This window comes from Silurus meridionalis, chromosome 28, assembly GCF_014805685.1.
Source record: "Silurus meridionalis isolate SWU-2019-XX chromosome 28, ASM1480568v1, whole genome shotgun sequence".
Lineage (NCBI taxonomy): Eukaryota > Metazoa > Chordata > Actinopteri > Siluriformes > Siluridae > Silurus > Silurus meridionalis.
Genome location: NC_060911.1, coordinates 13,456,608 through 13,479,534, shown reverse-complemented (window position 1 = coordinate 13,479,534; position 22,927 = coordinate 13,456,608). Strand labels below are relative to the sequence as shown.

At 40.1% G+C, this 22,927-nt stretch overlaps 1 protein-coding gene and 1 long non-coding RNA gene across 27 annotated transcripts in view; one reads left to right on the top strand and one right to left on the bottom strand.

Moving 5' to 3' along the window:
* LOC124381709 (neurexin-1a-like) overlaps window positions 1–22,927 on the bottom strand; it is a 316,092-nt gene that overhangs the window by 242,410 nt on the left and 50,755 nt on the right. The gene's annotated exons all lie outside the window — the stretch shown is intronic.
* On the top strand, window positions 1,349–9,384 carry LOC124381712. The gene is made up of 3 exons (XR_006924918.1): window positions 1,349–1,412; window positions 4,275–4,493; window positions 9,030–9,384. It is a non-coding gene; the product is annotated as an uncharacterized LOC124381712 (long non-coding RNA).

Genomic DNA, 22,927 nt, shown 5'->3' with positions numbered 1-22,927 from the left:
AAAACAATGGATTGGACATGAGGTTCAGGAGATTGTAGGAGATTGCAAAAAGGTCAGGATTATGGAATCCCATCAGCCAATGCATCTCGTTAGACCACGTCATGTGTTTGTTTGATAATCAGCACCTGTTTGCTAATGTAAGATTTGCCTCCGTTGAATTGTTGGGTCTTGCTCCTGTCGATCCGTGTTTTTGGTCCAGCATTAAGACCCCAAAGCATTCACCCCTCTGAGGTTACCCCTACCGAATGAGCTCATCATGAGGGAAAAGCTTTCTGAGGAAGTACCCTTAAGAGGAACCAGATATTAAAGGGGCTTTTACAGTACTTGTCACATATATATATTACCCCCAGCAATGTTAGGAAACTGGAATCGGAGTGCAGGATCAACCAAGATACAGCGCCCCTAGAGCACAGAGAGTAAAGTACCTTGCAAAAGGACCCCAGTTTGGCGATACCTGCGCTTGAACCCTAATCCGTCCGGTAAGTATCCCAGAGCTTTAACCACTGTGCCCCCACTTCTGCAAAAGGGAACCCCCTGACTCATCTGGGTGACACCGAATATCCATGTACTTACCCCCTTACAACTCACAATTCCATTCATAATTCCATCCAAAGCAAATCAAGGAGAAAAGCGAGGAATTTTAAAGGGAAGTTCTTTTTTATTCATGGAAACTTTCAGTCATGTATATCAAGACTAGCGTCTAGACACCCATGTGAGGCACCACATACCGCCCCCCTGCATCACTCTTAGGTCTTTCCATTTACTCCAGCGCAAGGTTAATGTGCATGTTGAAATTCGGATGCGGTAATGAGGGGAGCAATGCCGAGACGCAGCCTGAGCATCTTTGCCGTAATGGCCAATCAGAGTGTGTGATTAAGGCTCGACCTCGAAGATCTTGTTGGAGCCGATAACCTCGGATCGGTACGACCTCGAGAAACCGATGAAGAGCACGCAACACAGTTACAATGATTATATATTTAAAAAAAGATTCCATATTGTGAATTTAGCCGATCATATACCGTATGAAGGGGGGCTTCTTTTTCTTTTTGTGCGGCTCACGTTTTTTTTTTCCTGAGAAGAATGTTAAACAAGATGCTCTGAACGCCGACGGGATCTCATCCGGGGAATAGACGTATTAAATTTTCCTTTAATTTCTCTTTCATTTATGTGGTTTGATAGCAAGGATCGTCTCTGAACGATGCTTTTGATGTCCATGCTCAGGTGCATTTGTAATCCCGCTTTCATATTCATCTCGGGCCTGTTCCCATTTCTTTTGTCCAATCGTAGAAAACATACGAAAAACACAGTGCCCTTCACCATCAAGACGTTTTTTTTTTCCCGTTTTGCAGGTTAAAGGCTAAGGAACCTTCTCGAATCGAGGTCTTTCTGGGAATATTAATTTCCTGGAATAGGTAAAATTAGTATGCAACACACACACACAATCACACACACACACGCATTCTGCTTAAATGCTCAGGAGTACTTAAAATTCTCACACGAATTAGGAAAATAATTTTTCAGGCATTATATGCAGTCCAAAAGATAATATCTGACTGTCTGATTACATTTCCTCTAGGGGTCCTGATACAGGTTACATTTTCTTACTTCCTATTCATGCCAAAGAACTATTAAGGTATGCTGACTAGCGCTCAACTATCTTAACAGTCCAACTTAACTTGAAATCTCCTCACAGAGAAGCTTGTAAATGTTTTTGAGTTCTGAACTTTCTCTGGAAATGTTAAAATGATGTTATTTATTAGCCATCATTTACTTTAAAGGGGTTCTACAATAAACATTTTCTCTTATGAAATTTTTTTTGCATAAATATTTGGCCTGTTTTTTTTTAATAACACGTTTAGTTGGTTGGTTTGTGTTTGGTTTTTGTTTGTTTGGTGTTTGGTTTGTGTTTGATTTGTGTTTGGTTGGTTGGTTGGTATTCGGCTGGTTGGTGTTTGGTTTGTGTTTGGCTGGCTGGTGTTTGGTTTGTGTTTGTTTTGTGTTTATTTAATTGTTTTTTGTGTTGGGTTTGTGTTTGGTTGTTCTGTTTGTGTTTATTTGATTGGTTGTTTGGTTGGTGTAAGTTTGGTTTGCGTTTGGTTGGTTGGTGTTTAGTTTGCAGTTGGTTGGTTGGTTGGTTCGTTGACATCCGCTTGTGTTTGGTTGGATGGTTGGTTGATGTTTGGCTTGTGTTTGCTTGGTGTTTGTTTGGATGGTGTTTTGTTGGTTGGTGTTTGGTTTGTGGTTGGTTGGTTGGTTGGTTAGTTGGTTGGTTGGTTAATGTTTGGCTTGTGTTTGGTTTACGTTTGGTTGTTTGGTTGGTTGGTTTGTTAATGTTTGGCTTGTGTTTGGTTGGTTGGTGTTTGGTTAGCGTTTGGTTGGTTGGTGTTTAGTTTGCGGTTGGTTAATTGGTTGGTTGGTTGACATCTGGCTTGTGTTTGGTTGGATAGTTGGTTGATGTTTGGCTTGTGTTTGGATGGTGTTTGGTTGGTTGGTGGTTGGTTCGTTTGGTTGGTTGGTTTGTTAATGTTTGGCTTGTGTTTGGTTGGTTGGTTGGTATTCAGCTGGTTGGTGTTTGGTTTGTGTTCGGCTGGCTGGTGTTTGTTTTGTGTTTGTTTTGTGTTTATTTAATTGGTTTTAGGTTGGGTTTGTGTTTGGTTGTTTTGTTTGTGTTTATTTGATTGGTTGTTTGGTTGGTGTAAGTTTGGATTGTGTTTGGTTTGTGGTTGGTTGGTTGGTGTTTAGTTTGCGTTTGGTTGGTTGGTGTTTGTTTGGATGGTGTTTTGTTGGTTGGTCTTTGGTTTGTGTTTGGTTGGTTGGTTGGTTAGTTGGTTGGTTGGTTAATGTTTGGCTTGTGTTTGGTTTCGTTTGATTGTTTGGTTGGTTGGTTTGTTAATGTTTGGTTAGCGTTTGGTTGGTTGGTGTTTAGTTTGCATTTGGTTGCTTGGTTGGTTGGTTGACATCTGGCTTGTGTTTGGTTGGATGGTTGGTTGATGTTTGGCTTGTGTTTGGTTGGTGTTTGTTTGGCTTGTGTTTGGTTGGTGGTGGTTGGTTCGTTTGGTTGGTTGGTTTGTTAATGTTTGGCTTGTGTTTGGTTGGTTGGTGGGTGGTTGGTTGGTTGTTTGGTGGGTTGGTTAGTAAATGTTTGGCTTGTGTTTGGTTGGTTGGTGTTTGGTTTGTGCTTGGTTGGTTGGTTTGTTAATGTTTGGTTTGCCTTTGGTTGAACGCTGACTGCACCCCAGGCCTCCTCACCTCACCTACATCAGTACCAGATCTCACATAAATCTTTACAAGCAAAATCTAGTGGAACATCGTCTCAGAAGAGTGAAGGTTATTAACAGCAAATGGGGACTAAATTTGAAATGGGATGTTTAAAAAACAAAAAAAGATGTTAAATGGGAATCAGGTAATCATGTAGTCATGAAGCTGTGGTGGAAGACAGAACTTTAGTAGAACGAAAGCTAAAGCGGAAGTCTCGTTGTAATCCATCACACGGACGTCTCACACACTAAGGTGGGATCCAGCCGAGGCTCCTTAAACACCGAATTAGCATTTACTCAGGCTCTTTTTTCAAATCCTCACTCATTTTCCTCACAGCATGTCACGAGCGTGAAAAAAACGAGACACAAAATAAGTCCCAGGTCTTTAAACAGAGGACATGGGAAACAAGGCCTGGAGTAATCATCTTCTGCTGAATTCTGCATTTTGACTGGTTTTGAAGGTGTTGATTCATTTGCTCTGGCAGTAGCTCAGAGATTAAATTCTGGATCAGCAACATTTTGGACACCTGACCATCTAGTCTAGTCCACTTTGACAGTTATAATACCTTTCATACTTCTGTGAAGATGTTCCACTAGATTTTGTACATTTAGGCTCATTCAGCCAATACTGATGTAGGTGAGTTGAGGAGGCTTCAACCCATGTATCTTCATGAAACTGGCTTTGCATCAAACATGTTTGGGACTCCTAGTTCAAGTGGAGAAGAAATTTCATGCTAGCACTTCCAAAGACATCTACAAACATGTGTCTCCATCTTTGTGGGAACAGTTTGGGGAGGAACCACATATGGCTCGAAATCTTTCAAGCCTGGTGAAGAAATACCTGTATGAAAAACTTTTAATGTAACCCTAAATGGATAAAAAAAATGTACAATGATGATGTAATGGCTGGCAAATTGCTGTAAAAAAGAAATGGATAAATGGTGTATTATTGATAAATAATCCACAAGTCTGCTCGACCACATGATGTTCACCCAAACCTGCTGTGTGTCTGCTCAGATCTTTCTGCAGAAATCTATCCAATTCCACAGACCGCGCAAATGAGAGGCATCAAATGATCGCAGCCTTTTATTCCCCCGTAATCACGAACCACGACGAAAAAAAAAACGGAATGCTTAATATTCCTGGAGAGATGCCGACGCTCCCTGGGACACAAAGTCGAAAACACAGGAACATCAAAAGGCTAAAGACGTGACTAACCTTCTGCCTATAACGAAGGTGGAGAAAGAAAAGCTTTGACGTCTGATCTCCTGAAAAGCATCTACATCACACAGCATGTTCGGTCTCACTCCTCCTGCTTCTCACCCCCTCTTTTATCACACACTATCTTCTGTCTCGCTTCTTCTCCATCACACACAATCTTCCATCTCGCTTCTCCTTCATCACACACCAAGTCCCATCTCGCTTCTCCTCCATCACACACCAACTTTCATCTCGCTTCTCCTCCATCACACACCAACTTCCATCTCGCTTCTCCATCACACACCAACTTCCATCTCGCTTCTCCTCCATCACACACCAACTTCCATCTCGCTTCTCCTCCATCACGCACCAACTTCCATCTCGCTTCTCCTCCATCACGCACCATCTTCCATCTCGCTTCTCCTCCATCACGCACCATCTTCCATCTCGCTTCTCCTCCATCACGCACCATCTTCCATCTCGCTTCTCCTCCATCACGCACCAACTTCCATCTTACTTCTTTTTCATCACACACCATCTTCCATCTTACTTCTACTCCATCACACACCATCTTACTTTTCTTTCATCACATCCAATTTTCCATCTCGCTTCTCTTTCATCACACACCATCTTCCACCATCTCACTCCAACCCTGAGCTGATCTACATTAAACCCCTCCTTCATTTCATATCCTGCACTTATGTGTATCTGAGACCTCCACAAACATTATTTAGAAGCTCTAGCTGCAGGAGATGGTGTATGTTTGCGCCGACAAAAGATGGAAGTCAAATCAATCAAAAAAAAAAAAACGCTGACCTTATGGAAGGAAATCACTCACACTGACATGTTCCGGCTTCAGCAACGTTCTGTGCACAAGGACACTTACACTTCACATCTTCACATTCATCCCTTTATTCTTTCCTTCTTTCTTTCTTTCTTGCTTGCTTTCTTTTTTCTCTATTTGATCATATTTTATCTGCTTTTCTTCCATTTGTATGTTTGCCTACTTTTTACTTTCTTTATAATCTTTTGTTACATTCTTTCTTTCTTCTATTTGTTCTTTTCTTTTGATTTCTTTTCATTAGTATTAATTCAGAATCTGCACCCCAACACTTCACTCTTCCTCCATCTCATGCATTCCCCAGCACATCTCTCCTCCTTCTCATCCCTCCTCCATCACTCTCCTTCATCCTCTTCTCCACCTTTTAATCCTTCTCCACATCACACTCTCCTTCATCCACCTCTCTACATCACACTCTCCTTCATCCATCTCTCTACATCACACTCTCCTCCATCCACCTCTCCACTATCACACTCTCCTCCATACACCTCTCCACTATCACACTCTCCTCCATACACCTCTCCACCATTACACTCTCCTCCATACACCTCTCCACCATCACACTCTCCCCATACACCTCTCCACATAACACTCTCCTCCATCCACCTTGCCACCATCACACTCTCCCCATCCACCTCTCTGCTATCACACTCTCCTCCATCCACCTCTTCACATTACACTCTCCTCCATCCACCTCTCCAATATCACACTCTCCCACATCCACCTCTCCACATCACACTCTCCTTCATCCACCTCTACATCACACTTTCCTCCATCCACCTCTTCACATTACACTCTCCTCTATCCACCTCTCCCCATCCACCTCTCCACTATCACACTCTCCTCCATACACCTTTTCCCATCCACCTCTCCACTATCACACTCTCCTCCATCCACCTCTCCCCATTCACCTCTCCACTATCACACTCTCCTCCATCCACCTCTTCACTATTACACTCTCCTCTATACACCTCTCCACATTACACTCTCCTTCATCCACCTCTCCACTATCACACTTTCCCCATCCACCTCTCCTTCATATACCTCTCCACCATCACACTCTCCCCATACACCTCTCCACCATCACACTCTCCTCCATCCACCTCCCCACTATCACACTCTCCTCCATCCACCTCTCCACCATTACACTCTCCTTCATCCACCTCTCCACATCACACTCTCCTTCATCCACCTCTCCACCATCACACCTCTCTACATCAACCCCAACATCATACATCATACCCTCTTTCATTACCTCCCAACACATCTCACATTCATTTCTCTTTCTTTCTTTCTTTCTTTCTTTCTTTCTTTCTTTCTTTCTTTCTTTCTTTCTTTCTTTCTCGACCATCACACCCTCCTTCATTCACCTATTCACCATCAAACCATCCTCCACTCACCTCTTGACCATCAAATACTCTTCCATTCACCTCTCCACCATCACACACTAACACCTCTCACTCTTTTATCCACTCATACACCAAACCTCCTTTTATTACACAATTTCTCTATTTACCCCCCTACAATTACACGCTAACACATCCCACATCCCTTTCTTTTTCTTTTTTTCATTCAGTTCATTCTCCAAAGAAGCGGGTCGATTCAAACGACTCACGACCTCATAAAAAAAAAATGGCACGCTGTTTCTCGCGTTTGCGCTCCGGCAGTGTTACGTGGGCGCCGTTTCTGAGCTCAAGGTCACTTTCTGAAGCCACATGTACACTCAGATCATTCAGAGTGATGGTGTGGGTGGGTGGGTTGTATAGAGGGGGTTGTTTAGAGGACTGAGGTCATGGCTGAAATGGAGAACTCATGGTCAGACTGTTGTTTGTCTGCATATTTCGAGGTTGACCGACTAGAAGAGAAAAAAAGAGTAAGAGCATGCTCCTCATCCTCACTGCTTCTGAATCTTAAAGAGGTGCCTGATATTTCAGAAATGCTCATTACGTCGACTCGGACTGTTTGCGGTCTGCTGTCAAAGTCCGATCGAGAAGCAGAAAAGCTCTCAAGCCAATTATTTTCGAGCGAGAGTCTCACACACACACACACTGATCTCAGCATGAACCAGTTGCTGACCCTAATGGAAATCATGGACCTGCGCTAATTACTTTCATAGCATGAGAGCTCTACGGATGCGGATTTAGGACGCAGAATGAAAGCTGCCTATAAAGCGTTGCGTACGTGTGCAGGACGTGAGACCGACTGCAGCTTATATAACAGGAAGTGAAAAAAAAAAAATCTATCTCCTCCATTAAGCAGGATGCATTTAGTGGATTTTTACACTTAGCACAGCATGGGATTACAGCTGTAAGAACGGACGTAGGGTCAAAGTTTTTAGACATCTGACTATTTTGAGCATCTCATTCCAAGCTCCACCTTTTCTGGGAAGATGTTCTACTTTGGATTTGTATTTCGGAGTGTTCTTGGAATAGATTAAATGAGGTTTGGATCTCTGAGTTAAAATGAAGGGAAAAGTTCATGCAACTGTGTGTCTCCAGGTTTGAGGGAACTGTTTGGAGAAGAACCACATATTGGGTAGGAAAGATGGGTGTCCCAATACTTTTGGCAAATTCTTTGATAATCCAAATATATTGTAATTGTTGAGAGGAAAAAACCAAGGGAAAGAGATGGAGAGAGAAATAGAGAGAATAGAAAGAGAGATTACAGAGAAAAAGAGAGGGAGAAGAGGAAGTATGGAGGAGGTCATGGACACTGATAGTTTGAGAGTGAAAACACACTCAAGTGTTAAACGCTTCGGTTGGGAAAACTCCTTTTCCAGCACTTTCCACACTCCGGCTCGGAATGTCACAGACTTCTACAGAGATCTGACTTCGAGCCACCTGGTGTCCAAATCACAACTGCCTGAGCCATATGGAGGAGACTCCTGCCAAAATCTCTGTCTGTCTCTCTGTCTGTCTCTCTATGTTCCTCGATTTCCCTCTCTGTTTCTGACTATCGCTGTCTTTCCTTTTGTCTGGCTCTCTGTCTGTTCAATGTCTTTCTATCTGTCTCTCTGTCTTTCTCTCTTTCTGCCTATCTGTCTGTCTCTCTATCTCTTTGTCTGCCTCTCTATCTGTCTGTCTCTCTGTATGCCTCTTTGTCTATCTTGCTGTCTGTTTCTGTCTCTCTCTCTCTCTCTCTATCCCTCAGTCTCTCTGTTTGTCTGTCTTTCTCTCTATCTGCATCTCTGTCTCTTTGTTTGCCTGTCTGTCTGTTTCTCCGTCTGCCTCTCTGTATCTGTCTCTCTCTCTCTCTCTCTCTCTCTGTCTGTCATCATCATCACTCACACACTCATAGTTTTACACATACAGTCTCTCTCTCTCTCTCTCACACACACACACACACACACACACACACACACAGACACACACAGTCTCACATACACAACACCCATGCACATACTTTTACATACGGTGTCACATACGCACATTTATAAAATCACGAACACACACACACACACACACACACACACACACACACACACAGCTGTAGGCATTATATGTTTTTAAACTAAACTATATGGGGATTTGGGTCACTTTCTAATGGTCTTTCACACTTTCTATTTCTCACACAAACACACACATACACACCTTTCTTTCTTGATTCCTTTTCCCTTTTTTATTGTGTTAATTTTTGATCTTTTTTTTGTTTAGTTTTTTTTTTTATCTAGGCGTCTTGTTTCGTGTGTGTGTGTGTGTGTGTGTGTGTGTGTGTGTGTGAATGAGTGACAGGATGGAGGATGGCTCAGAGGCACTGGAACAGACGGATCTTTTGGCAGAAGAACGACGCTTCCCAACACAGTGGTCGATATTCCCATCCCGGCAAGTGGTCGGAGATCGGAAGATCATACTGCTCAGTGTCTCGCTCGTGTCTCACTCACTTCTCATCACGTCTCGTCACATATCGTCTCTCTGTTCCTCTTTCGGTTTCTCTCCCCGGCGACTGGTCCATGAGCCGGGCGGCATCTCTTCCCGCTTCTCTACAAAGTGGCGTGATGGATTTTCTCGAATGGTTCAAAGCCGATCGCCCATCAGAGTCCCTCAGAGGCTCAAGAACTTGAGATGGCGCTGTTTTATGTATCCTCAAACATTTTCATTTCATCTTTCTACTGTTCCTCTTCTTTATCCTTTTTCTATTTTATTTCAAGTAAAATATTTGTAAAAATAAAAATATTGTATTTATTTTTATATTTAAATTATTATTATTATTATTATTATTATTATTATTATGCATGTTATTTTGCATTTAATTAATTAGAATTAAACATAATTAAGTTTTTAATAAAAAGAGTAAACATTTATATGTTTTTGTATTAACTGCAAAAGTAAATGTATATTTTAATATTTAAATATAATTTGTAATGTTTACTTAAAAATAAATTGTTTTATTTAATAAAAAAAAAAAAAAATCATAATATTTTGTATTATTTCCAGGGATTTTACGGCCAAAAGTATTGGGATGCCCATCTTTTCCAGCCGTATCCAAACTGCAACCACAAACATGGACCCATACAACTCTAAAAGACGTCTATGGATGTCCTCGAATGAAAGTTCTCTTTGGCTTGAACTATGGAACCCAAACCTGTTCCATCTCCATGAAGATCTGTTTTTCAAAGACTGTAGTTAAAAATTTCCTGCTATAGACCTTATGGGAACCCTTCCCCTATGGAAAAAATATTGGTCAGATGTCCACAAACTTTTGACAGAGAAGTGTTCCATAAGTGTTAAATAGACTTCTCCTTATTTCAAGAAAACGTCACTGTTCTCCGTGCATTCTAGATGCGAGCGGTTACTATAGAACCTATAGTTGAACAAATGGACCAATCAGAATAGAGAATTCATTAGCGACGTGATTACTTAACATTTCCCGAGCGTTCGAGATGCATTTTGTAAGCTCTCTAGGTGAAGGTTGAGAACCAGGTGCCGAAAAGCAACCAAGAACTCCATCCGGGCGAATAATTGAGCCGGACAGCTGCAAATATTGGCGTGTCCTTAATGGGAAAAGTCATTACGGCCCTGCATCACATCCACGACTGCTCCCTACGACAGACGAGCAGAAGGAAGACGGCCAAAGAAACAGGCGTAATCGCGTCAGCGTCAGCCGAGATCCACCGGGAGCCAGAGGCGATGAAAGATGAAGGAAAGGCATGTGGTAATCACGCTGGCAGGATGGCATGGGGCAGGATGATTAGGTCATACGGGTCTTAATCTGGAGGCCATGCAGCAGGGGATCGAAGGCACACAAGGAACTGATCAAACTACACCAAGTCCGTTCATCACCTCCGAGCCCTGATTACCGAGAAACAGTGTCACATGCACGCAGAGGTCCATCAATCTCAAATCAACATGGCTTTTTCTACCTTCCTTTCTTTTTTCTTTTTTTCTCCAGACTTCCATGAAAAAATGGTAGCAATCAGGTCTACAATCGTAGATTCAATTTTTTTTTTTTATAAAATTTTTATTTTAAAATCGACTCATTTTAATTTTAATCCATTTTCTGATTAGTTGATAAAGACCGCAGGAAAAATACAATCCATCTGCATAGATATCATCTAAAATGATTTACGATTCTATTATAAATACAATATAGTGTCAAACTGGAAACATGTTTTTATATATACATATATTTCAAAATAATTTGTATTTGTAATTTTTTTTTACATTATAAACACAGCCTGACGATATGAAAATATTAGATGTTCTGCATATATTTGTATTTTTTTTATTATTTTATTTTATTATACATTATTGATATATTTTATATTTACATTTTAATCCAATAATTAAGTAATGTTTTTATTTATATTGTTAAATGTATTATTATTATTATTATTATTATTATTATTATTATTATTATTATTATTATTATGCATTTTAAAGTGCATTTAACTCATTGTAAAAAAAAAAAATGAACAAACAACAAAAATCAACCTACTCGACAAATCCTATGCACCACAGCATACAATCACCAACACCACAATATACAATTCTAACAGTTCATAAGTCATTCATTTACACACACACACACACACACACCATAAACACAGTAAACACATTCACAAGTATAGTTCAGTGTTTACTCCTGTACACTTGGCGCACCGTCTTGTTCCTTGATTGTCCATTTTTGGACTCATTTGATTTGAATAAAAGATTTTATGGTTACAAACCTACAAAGACAATTGCAAATCTTTGGGATGTTACTAGGAAAAGTCTATACAGTGACATCAGACCAACAGGGCCGAGCGTCTAAACTTTCCCTTTTTGCTGAGTGAATCTCAGTTCATCCACACACACGGCGTTGAAATCTGTCACAATGACTGTACTAATCGCTGTAAAACCCATCACCAGCATTAGTGTCATTACTTACAGCTAGCTTAATGCTAAGCCCCTTTCTATTGCGGGTACAAAAAACTAGCTGAATTATTTAAGTAGAAAAGAACAGACAAGAATTTATGATTTTCTACATTTTTTTTCTTTTTTTTTTTTTTTTTTACTGCTTACCCTAAATATTCTGTTGACAAAAATGACATCAGAATTCACTGAACAGCACAAACTTTGTATTTAGAACTGAGTTTATTATGTTTTAATCCAAATATATTTCATATAAGTAATGATCACTAAAGGATAGACACTGGACTATGTTTCCCATAAGCCACTGCACCATGCTAGGTTACTTTAGCACCTGATTCCTGTTTTCAAAAGGTTTGAGTCCTCTTAAATGAGCTAACCAGCTAGTTAAGTAGCTAATTCTTTACATTAGCAAATATCTCTTTGCTAACAGGCATGGATAAAAAAAAAAGACATCAAATACAAAATGATCACAAACTTAGTTCACTAGTTATTTCCATTTTCCAGTCAGATTTCTTTGCTAATATCAGAAACAAAGGCAATTTTACACATGGCAAAAAAAAAAAAAAAAACCTAAAGTAGTATTTAGCCAGATTTCTCTGCTAGAACTATTAGCCAAGCTCATTGACTGATCTCAGTGTGGAAACGGAGAGAAAAGTTTCATTTTCAAAAACGTGATGGTGTGAACATGGCCCCCAGTCACCGCACTTAAATCCTGTTGAACTGCTCTGGGATGAACTGGATCGTAAAGAAATCTCTAAGTACTATTTATTTTATTTACTTATTCATTCCTTCCTTCTGGCACCTTCATCCAAACTTCGAGACCCGAGTTAGGGGTTTGATTTTGTATCAGATTTTTCCCTTAGGCACATTTTCATAGCCCTAATCCCAAATTGAGGAACATTTCTATTGATATCTTTTTTTTTTTTTTTTAAATGCCACACTAAAAATAATATTTCTCAAAAACCCGGAGCTGGTGCTTATCCGAGCGTAGCTAACCTCATCCTGACGCATGATGGCACTTATTCCTGACAGGCCAATCTGCTTTAAAAAAAAAAAACGAGAAGAAAAAGAGATGAACCCCGGTGGTCATGTGCTCTTTAGATGATTCGTCAGAGGGCTTGAACTCCCCAGTTAACCCCGGTTAACATTTTCAGCTCAAGACCCAGCGGCCATTAGCAGGTCAGGCCACCAGCAGCCCTGTGTGAAAAGGGGGGGAAAAAGGACAGCCTCTAATTGAGTGTGTTTTTTTCTTTCTAACAGAGACCTACTTTCCTCCACGATGTTGACGAATTTAAGGAAAGATTTATGATCGTAACTTCAACCCAATTGACCTGCACTTTCTGGCACGTGGGTAGCAGAGGGCATCGTTTAATTATGCATATTTCATGGCGATCTGCACGGACTGGCGGCGCTCCAAATCATTAGGAGGGCAACTTCTCCTGAAAGGAATAGGGTTTCTGGAAATATTGGCGCTCGTTACGGCTAATGCAGTTAATAAACTCTTTGGCATTCGGAATTTAGGTTTCAAAACGTCATCGCCCGGGTAATCTGTTGTGTTGCGACACTTCAGATATCCGCGTCTAAACTGGAGGGTACGTATTTAACGTTTCTTCACCGAAACTATATTAGCCCCCAGCGGATCTGCTGATCTAGAGTGTTACACCAGAGTGCTGTCTAATTCTGGATTCTGGTTGGTCCAAAGGTGTGGAAACAATCATTGTGATATAAGAGGATTAAAACAGTTTGTGACATGCTGTTATATATAAATATACAACTTTTATAACAATAATCAGTCAGAGGTTCCTCACAGTCCTTTTGAACAAGCTAACTAGCTAGTCAAATAGCTAGCAGACTCTTTACATTAGCAAATGTCTCTCTACTAAAACCAAATAGCCAAATAATCGCAAGCTCAATTCTCTAGTTAGTTCCATTTGCTAGTCAAATTACTTACTACTTACTAACATCACGAGTCCTCTTTAACAAGCCAATAAGCTAATCAAGTAACCAGCCAGTTCAGTTTAGTTCCATACGTCTTTGCTAATGTCATAAAGTGCTTTTAAAGTGCTTTTTTTTAGCTAGCAGATTCTTTACATTAGCAAATATCTCTCTGCTAACAGACAACAAATGAAATACCCAAACAATCATAAGATCAGTTTGCTAGTTAGCTTCATTTGCTAGTCAAAATTCTTTGCTAACATCATGGGTTATCTTAAACAACCTAACCAGCTAGTCAAATAGCTAACTAATTCTTTACATCAGCAAATATCTCTGGCCTGCTAACAGGCAAAAAAAAACCAAAAACACAAAAATGCTTGATAAAACAAGCCCATTCTATTAGCTAACATCATGAGTCCTCTCAAACAGGCTAACTAGCTAGTCAAGAAACTAGCCAATGTTCTACATTAGCAAATATCTCTCTGTTAACAGGCACGAATAAAAAAAATATAAAATAGGCAAATAATCACAAGTTCAATTCGTTAGCTACTTAGTAACATTTGCTAGTCAGAATTCTTTGCTACATCATAAACAAAGGCAATTTTACACATTTTTTTTTCTCTCAGCAGCAAAATCAGTAGCGTAGAAGTTCAGATTTCTCTGCTAGAACTATTAGCCTAAGTACTTAACTAGTCTTGTGTTGTTAGGTAATCTACTCTAGTAATATTAGCAGGATTTCTATGCTAGGTAGATAGTTTTGAATCAATACACTTTATAGGCAAAAGTTTGTGGACATCTGAGGATAAGGCGTGCTTTTTTTTTTTTTAAACATCCCGTTCTACATTTGCTGTTCTGAAGATGTTCTTGTGAAGATGGTGGCAGTTAGTAAAGTCAGGTACTGATGTAGGTGAGATGAGAAGGTTTCTGGGGTGTTCAGTAGGGCTGGAGCTCAATAGCAGGAGATTTTCCACATTTTCCAAGACGTCCTATACAATTGTGTGCTTCCAACTTTTATGGAAGGAGCACATATGACTGGCAAAGTAGGGCACCCCAATACTTTTGCCCTTATACGCCATATTACATAAAAACAAATTAGTGAAAAAGAATAATTCCACATTTTTTTTTCACCCATTGTGTGTTAAAAAGAAATCGATGCCAGTCCTCGGGGAACCTCTTCCCGGAAAGTCCAGTGTGTGTCCTACGGAGAGCTTTAACATGCATATCGATGCGATTCCATGAGGAAGAGAACAAATGTGTAAACGGCGCGCGGCGAAAATGAAATGCGATAATTCAAGGTGAGAACATTACCGCATGTCAGCGCGCATGCATTACGGCTCGTAAAAATCGATGCCGTTTACACACCGAGGATCCATAAGCGGGTGTTTTATTTCCCCGCGTCTTTGTTTCCCGAGGTGGAGCTGCAAGCATTCTTTACATTTCCTGTGCGGATAAATTAACGCGGTCATGGAGATGCGTGCAAAAAACGTGGCATGCATTCGAAATGGGTGGAAATAATACTCTTCCTTCAACAAACAGATGCACACTGTGGTGTAACGCCACAATTTCCGCAGGTTATGTGGCGTTATTGCGCAATTTTTCAGCCCCAACTCTACAATGACCCCTGGATAAGGACCTACAATCATTACTAGTACAGTGCTATAACAGTTGATCAGTATATTGTAGCATTTGTATGCTAATATTGCTGGAAATGTGCTAAATATATTTAATTTATTTCAAAGATTAAGTTGTGGCTAGCTGCCTTTGACTGTGGCAGGCCATCAGGGCCAGCAATACTATAAAAAGCACTGAATTTTAATATAAAGATGTTTTTAATTAATAAATATTATTGATATCATATTATGATAAAATTATTCCTAGTAGTCTCTTCTCTTCATTTCATTAGTGTCTGTTTATGTTTGAGTTTCTATCCCAACAGATTGCAGCTATTAAATGTTGCCAGGGTCAAAGAAATCTGCCTCGAATCCTTTAAAATCAGCACTGCGGGCACCTGAAGATTAAACACCTGTTGCTTTAACAAATCAGATTTCGAGTTGCCGACACTCAGGGCCATGTAGAAGGCGTAGGATAAGTTCAAGATTATTATGTCCTTTGATTTGATGGTGAAAATTTGCACTAGTCAGAGCTCGCAACCGCATCCGTAGCAAACTGCACAAGTGACACAAGACGGACTTTTGCGTTTTTTGTAGAATTTGCACAAAACACACACAGTTTGCCTTAAATTTCAAATACCCAAGAAAACCGTATTGCACTAAAACAAAACGAATGCGTTGCTGATTTTATGAATGTCGATGCTGATGCTTGAAATGATGTATGCGGGTGGTGAATTGTGTCCATTGCTTCAGTAATGCCATTCATTCTCACTGTCTGTGATGCAGTGTTCTGGTATACTGCGTTTCTCTATAATATTGATAGTTTCTAGAGCCGTGGTGTCGTAATGTGGTATTAAGAGGTGAATTGATTCTCAGGTAGGACAACCACTGAAGGTCTAGCGGTGATGCAAGTGGCTTTTTAACAATGGATATTATCCCAAAGCAGCTTTGGAGAGATTCAATTATGAAATGTGTATTTATAAATCGATCCCTAATGAGTGAGCCAGTGGCGACAAAGCAAGGAAAAACTCACTGAGACTCAGAGGAGGGAAGTAACGGAGTACAAATACTTTGTTACTGTACTGGTATCAGTACTTTACTCCACTATTTATTTTTCAGACAACTTTTTACTTTTACTCATTAAATTTTTACACAAATATCTGTACTTTTTACTTCTTACATTTTCAAAAACAGCTCGTTTCTTTAGTTTTAATCCATTGATTTGGTGAAATATATATTTTTTATTTTCACTGCGCGCCGATTTCAGCCGATCAACCGATTTCCTGTTACTGCGCGTCTTTTTCAATCCACTGGTGTATAAAGTACTGTCTCTCACTCACCACAGATGTAGACTAGTTTACGGGGATAAGAATCAGCAGGATTCAGCAGAATCAGCAGAATTCAGTGCACATTTCTGTTTTTACCATTTTTATAAAAAGAATTTTAATAAATAAATTAATATCTAAATATAAAAGAGGCGAAATTAAAACCTTTGGCAAAAAATACAATTATCCACGATGTCCTTTCTTTACTTAGATATAAAATAAATAAATAAACTCCAGATAAAACATTTTTTAACAGTAAACTTTTGTTTTATTGATGCACCAAGTCTCAAATCAAACACCAAATCCGCCATGTTTTACACAATTAACCCTCTGGGTGGCGTTTTGTGGGTTTTTCCCTCATAAAGGTGACACGAACTTAAATTACTGTCTTTATTGATCATATATATAAAAACAGTACATCATTCAAATCTGTAAAATGTCTATGATTATATATAAAAGATTCTTGACTTGACTTGAAGAGGTGCAGTTTCTCTGGTATCACCTCATTAACTGTCCGTGTGGAAACATAGCAAAGGTTCTTAATGATGTCCACACGTCTCTGCACTGATATAGCCTTTATATTTAATCACTGTACATATGCTTACATATCTATCTATCTATCTATCTATCTATCTATCTATCTATCTATCTATCTATCTAATTAATATGATGTGAAGTTAACATCCAGTTAACAGCTAAAACAGGTTGAATTAATAACTACTTTTTACTTAAGTAAATGTCAGAGCCAAGACTTCTTTACTTTCACTTAAGTAAAAAAGTTCAATCAGTACTTCAACTTTTACCTGAGTATTTTAAATCATGAGTATCTGTACTTCTACTTAAGTAAAGGATGTGTGTACTTTTGCCACCTCTGCTGAGACTTCAAGGAAGAAACCTTGAGAGGAACCTGACTCAATAGGGGACCAGTCCCCATCCTGAACACCGAATGTCCAAAGCCATTGTAGCAGACTGTTGATTTACTGTACAGTAAACAAATCTGAATTGCAGAGTGAAACATCAGAGTGTAAATCTGAAGACCGGATTCAAATAAATCCAGACCACGTACCCAACTTTCTTCATTCTCCGACAAGCTCTCCTTTCCAAAACCCACACTTTTTAGAAGGCTGACACGGTTTTTGCCCCTTTTTAGACACCGGGAGCAAAAGCAAAGGGAACACTTTCATACTTTCTGTAGAAGTAGTTTACAGTGAAGAAGAAAATAACACTGCTCTTCTCACCATGCTGTGAGAGCATAGCTGTGTGATGGCCAGGCTAATTAAAGCTAATTAAAACGGTGTCCCGCCAGCGGCCCCTAACGAGGGGTTTAGCATCGGGGGGGCCAGTGGCCACGCTAACCTTCTGCAGATACGCGACGACGCCAAGTTCCTCGCTTCTCGTACACCTGGACTTTAAGGAAGGAGAATAAAATGACCTTGGATCTCGGTGTGCTGAAGACTAGCAAATGAGTGGTGGCTATGTTTAGATTTTGGCCTGCATCTTTGTGCATGCAAGAGACGTCTTTCCACGTGTGACTAGAAGAACAGGCACAAGGATGTTCGAGAGGAAAACATGCACTTCTCAGCTAGCATTTTCAGCACCATGAATGAGCGATAGGAAAGAAACAACACTTTTGTTGATTTTATAAATATTTCGATGGGATATTCAGATATATTTGGATATATTCCTATTGTCAACTAACATCAAATGAAAGAAGTCCCTTATGTCAAGATTCAGACAAAAAACATTCTATTGCATTGGGTAGCGTCTATGGGAGTCACGTGACAAAAGAACGAACGACTCGGACTCTAGAAGAGTCGAGAGATAAACTTGTTTGTTTTCTCTCCATATCCAATGGAGATTTTGCGATGCTTTGTTTATGCCTTGAAGAATCACTCTTTGAGACGACTCGTTTATTTGAGTCAAATTAACGATTCATTTAAAATGAATGACTCATGTCCTAGAAAACCACTCGCATAGAGCCAAATGAGTTTTTTTTTTTAAGAATAAATATTTACAATAAAACGTCAGAAAGCAAAGCTAGATCAGAGCTAGCTATGGTTTAATGTCTTCGTCATATTGGTGCAATTGGGTTGTACTATTTAGCAATGTTTGGTATACAAGGTTATTGAGGCAGTTATGAAAGATCTATTTTTGGGTGGATCGTGATGAAGGGTTGCCAGGTTTGCATTGAAAAAGTAGGTAAAATGATGTCCACCAAGAAACAACAGCTATGGCTGCTTATTTTGATGGATTTTTTGTGTGTGTGTGTGTGTTGGGGGGTACAGCGAGAGGCAAAGAAAGATTTTTCTTTTTTAGCCAGTCTGGAAATGAGGTGCTGGATGCTTGATTGCCTTCCATCTGAGTCTGTCTGACCATCAGGGGGGGAATGTGTGTGTGGGTGACTGGTGCATCGATATGAAACCCAGGACACAGCAAAAAAAAAAAAAAAAAAAAAAAAAGCCCCGGGCCTTTGAGTGGTGGAGCTCGTTATGCCAAACCAATCAACTGTCAGTGAAATATGAAGAAGAACTTGAAGGAGAAGAAAAGGACCAAAGGAACCACAACTCAAAAGCCTCTCGAGGGCCTTTTTTTTTTTCACCCAAGCAGCCGTTTGTTAGAGGGAGGCATTAATTCTGTAAGAGTCTTCTTCCCTGTGATTCTGTTGGCAGGCAGATAGATATTACAAGGTCAGCTCTTCCCCTTTTGGCCTGCCGAGCGTTTCGCAAGATCCACACGGTGACTAGCTAAAGAGGAAGCGGGCCAGGGACGGCTCGCCTGATTAGCTCTGTATAAACAGGAAAACACACATAAACACTGCGCTATTTGCAGCCAACTGTCTCTAGCAGAGTCTGGAGATTCTCATAGACCTCTTAGTGCTTCTGTTCAATAATAAATATTTAAACCAGCTTGTATTTAGCCTTATCGGACATCACGATTAGCTACGCTACATCTAGTAAGGATCTGCATTTCCTTAATACATTAAAGACGCCTTTAAAGCTGCGATTCGATTCACCACAATGCGATTTAATGGGAAAAAATATGATGCTGTGCAATTTAACATGGTACAGAAAGTTTGCTTTGATTTCTTCGCTTTAGACAGACAGTAAATCAATTACTTCAGACTTCTAACGCATTGCCCCTTTTATAAACAGGTCTTTGTAGTGCAAAAACAAAAAAGATTCGCAAATATAGGCAAAGGTCAACATCCCGTTCCACATTTGCTCTTTATTATAAGCTTCACTCCTCAGGCCACTTGAAGTCTTATGGAGATTTGTGTAAGATTCATTCAGCCAGTTAGTAAAGCCAGGGACTGATGTAGGTGAGGTCAGGAGACATTCCAATTCATCCCAATGTTGTTCATTTAGTTTGGAGCTCTATAGCAGGAGATCTTCCGCTTCATCCCATGGAAAGCAGGTCTTTATAGAGCTGGCTTTGTGCACTTCCGTCCTTCGGGTCTTCGAATTCAAATGAAGGGAAAACGTCTTGCTAGAGCATCCGAAGATACTGGATTTAGTACACCAACTTTGTGGGAACTCCAACTCTTAAAAGTCCAATACCTTATACCAACTCATGCTATACATGCAGGAACATCTGCAAGACCAGGTTGGATTTGTCAGATTTTCTGCTGGTAATTTGGTTTGAAAGAGTCTGGGTGGGTTTGATCACACTTTCTGGATAGGATTTGTCGTCAATGTGACCTTCTATGAAAGTGAGTAGAAATGGTCGAAATTAGTCGAGTGGACATTTTTAGTCTCTGTTGAAGTTTGATATGATTCCTTACGGTGTGTATAGTGGACCCATGATTGTAAACATGATTTTTGAGAGCACGTATGGGCAAGAAGGTCTGCCTGAGCATGGGTCAAACACCCCACAAATTCGATCAAGAATGCCTCCAAGCCGTGTTGGTAGAACGACAAGGTGGGAATAGGGATTCAAAAAGCATCTCTTTATCCAACATTGATGTTGTGCTGTGCTCAATATGACATTCTCTCCCCAGCACTGAATTTCGTCTTACAGGACTTGTACAATAACAGTGAAGGTATTCGTATTAGTTGGCTACTTTTTCATCGTTGAGTCATCGACATCTTGTGGGTTCTTTTTTTTTCCAATTTTCTCCTAAGTCATAGTCAATTCTCACCTGCTAGGCAAGTCTCACCCCTGCACAATAGGAACCAGTCTGGGGAGGGTGAAAACTCAGAGACGTCTGAAACTGCTGCAATATCGCAGGCTAGACGAATGCCTTCGAAAGAAAATGCCTTTGGAATATTCTCAACGATAAAAAAAAGACCACTGATCGTACATGTGGATAAATAATTGTCCCCTTACAAGTGCTGGAATTCCTTTTATATGACATCAGTCAGGGTCTAGACCTAACAAGCATTTATTCTTTGAAGATGGATCCCAGAGTGTTTAAAACAGTATCAGCCCTGCCCGAGAAGATGCAGACACAGCACATAAGTTAAATGCTGATTAAAAAATAGAAATAAATAGAAATAAATCTCCACACACACATTGAAAAAATAAACCCTCCCAATGTTCAACCTTCGTTAGGCAGCACTCGCGCTCAACTTGATAGATCCGAGCATGACACACGTCCATGTAGCCGAGAATAGCATCAATCACCCCGAATCTTTACATTGACTTTATGAGGTTCCTTTACAAATGAGATCCCAGGAGAGTCATCCAAGCTGTTAGAGTATACAGAATGCCCAAGTGCAGCGGCTCACTTGAGAGGATGATGTAACTCTAGGAGAGAGCTTGCAGGTAAACATAGACATGGCTGAGAGAGCTGGATTGAGACCAATGTTTTTCTGTTCCTCATTATATGGCCAATTCTATTCATTTTTATTTCCATGAGGTGGTATTAAAAGGTGTAAGCTAACTGGTGCTATTCTGCCCAAGTGCACTACTGGTCTGCGATTTAATCATGAACAGCAAGTTAGAACAAAGAGCAACATACGTTTGACTTACGGCGACAGCGACGAAGGAGACTGCCAGAGCATTACTGGAAGACAATGAAAGATCAGGAAGACCTTCAATAAACTTGACCCCCAAAAACCCTTTGCTAACTAGTGCATGGTCATTAAAGAACATTTCACATGATCTCAATTTCGCAAAAACACTTCTCGCCAGATTTGGCTCCTGCGGAATTCGCCCTCTTTCTGAAGATGAAGATCCAGGTCTAAGGTCCCCATTTTATGGACTTTTCTCCTCATATGTGGTTCTTCCCCAAAAGTTAGAGGCATTAAACTGTATAGGATTCAATACCTTTTAAATGTTCCTTTCACTTAAACTAGAAAACCCAAAACTGTTCCAGCATATGATGCCCCTGTGTACAAATCCAACTCCATGAAGATATACTTTACATGGGTTGGATTTGGAGGAAGATCTCCTGCTTTAGAGCTCTGATCCTCAATCACCTTTGGGATTAATAGGAACAGCACCCCCAGGCCTCCTAACTAGCTGAATCTTATACTTCAATATCTAGCAGAACATCTTCCCAGAAAAGTGGAGGTTATTATAAGAGCAAATAGGGACTAAATGTGGAAATAGGAGGTTCCTACCTATATTCAGGTGTCCACAAATTACCCAAAGCCATATCAAAGCACATGTAGGTTCCATTGTGGATCAATATAACTTTTGAAGCTTCTACTGAGTTTGTTGAGACTTCCAGTAAAATGTTGCAGCTCAGTGGATAGGATCTTAGATTGAAGGGCTGTACGTTCAAATCCTATTGCTTCCCCTGCTGGAAAGGTTTGGCATGGGATCAGGAACCTTGGAAGAACACATTTTTGTCCATCAATTAAAAGCTGAGTTGTTGTTTTTTTAAACCACATGGCGCTTATGAAACATCTTGCAGAGTTCGAACACATTCGCTATAACCGTCAGACATCATGCAGTGTGTTTTCACAGCGCCAACTCAAGGGCTTTTGGATCTCAATTCTAATTAGACATGAGAACATGAACATCCTTTCAAGCCACATAAGAGCACTGCTTTATCACCTCTTCAAGATGCTTTTTGATTGACATCTTTAGCAACTGATGTTGCGGTCAGCAACCAACCAAAACGCTTGTTCTATACTTAATGAGTTCCCCAGAGAGAGAAATGGACTCTTCCGAATGATGTATAGGCTTCAGTTTCTTTTGGAAACCCTGGTTTAAAAAGAAAACCTTCAGCCTAAGGTTGAAAAGACGTTCTGGATTTCTACAAACAAGACATAATGAGGATCTTGAAGGCACCAATTTTGGAAGTATGCTCTTTAAAATGGAGAGTTCCTCTAGGGATTTTTCTGGAAATCAATTCTGAAATGGTGGCCCTTATTTTTCAAGTGCTTGGTAAAACTAGGTGCAACCAAACCTTCCTACATGCCAGGTTCTAAATGGTTCTGCTGCAAATTTATGGTTCAGG